Below are 1,319 nucleotides of genomic sequence, written 5' to 3' on the forward strand. Positions count from 1 at the left end.
TGTTTCTTTTTCTGTAGAATCCGTTTGATGCTCCTTTGCAGCGGGAAGAGCTTTCGGGGGACGAGGATTTATAGCTCGCCCTTGGATCCTTAGAGCTCATACACCTTTAGTTTTTAGTCGCCCGATCTATGTAGACATTTTCTATGTATTAGTGATATTGTTTTATGATTGTACGAATCGCATTTTATGCGATATCATGTATTTATTTCATGTATCAGTTTTATGATTTCAGTATACATTCTTTTTGTTTGCAAACGCTTTGTATGCAGCAGTGCGGAAACTATTTTGTATGACTCTCATACATCACACAATGCTATATGTGGCAGGGCAGCAAGCCTGCCACAAAATTTTTTTTTTCTCTGTGACCGTCGCCATTTGCGTCGCAAATTTACTGCACGCGTCACTATTGTCGTCGCTATGAGCGTCGCAAATTCTCTGTAACCGTCGCTATATGCGATGCATATAGTGACGATTCTATGGCGTCGTCAATAACGACACTTTTTGCGACGACGGGGGCAAATTTTGTTGTTTGTATTTTCGTCGCTTTAAACGTCGCTATAAGGTCTATATCTTGTAGTGCACCCCGGGGGTATGATGCCAGGAGGCATATTCCACGGTGGATTCCGTGCCACGGTGGATTCCGTGAGGTTTTATGGTGGATTCTGTAAACTTTGATGACCGGGGCTCATACACAAAGTGGATTCTTTGTGCGAGAAGTTGATGGGGACGCCTGTCCTTTTCGGGCGTTTCATTAATTTAGTGTGTACATGGGTGATTCTATAGCGGGTGATTCCGCAAAATGCATATTAAATTAATAAATGTTTATGATTTTAGAGTGCACACTCGTAATAAATTAAGGTTAGGATTTATTTCTAACCAGTTGATTTATTTATGTAGCTGAAGACTGCTAGGTATTCACTTTTGTCGATTTAATTGCATTTTTTTTACTAACGATTGTGAATGCTTCAGTTGATGTATAGAGATAGCAGCAGTGGTGGAGGAAAGCATTGGAGGATAGCGAGTATTCGATCTATGGATTATATTTTGATAGATGCCACGCCTATATTTTATCATGTCTATTGAGGCATGGATTATTTATTATTATTTTGTATGCGCCCTTGCGCACGGTAATGTTATTTCTATTTGGACATTGTATTGGGCGTGCCAGACTCTATGGGCACCATCCATTAGCTTTATTCCTATTTTTGTAAAAAGAAAACTCAAAAGCTAAAAGCTTGATATATTTTTGTAAATTGGGCTATTATTGAGCATGAAGAAGAAATATACATAAAATACATGCTTTGTGAAGCGCTCACACA

Source organism: Lygodium microphyllum, chromosome 26, assembly GCF_053477565.2.
Source record: "Lygodium microphyllum isolate KBCC chromosome 26, Lygodium_microphyllum_v1.1.10, whole genome shotgun sequence".
Lineage (NCBI taxonomy): Eukaryota > Viridiplantae > Streptophyta > Polypodiopsida > Schizaeales > Lygodiaceae > Lygodium > Lygodium microphyllum.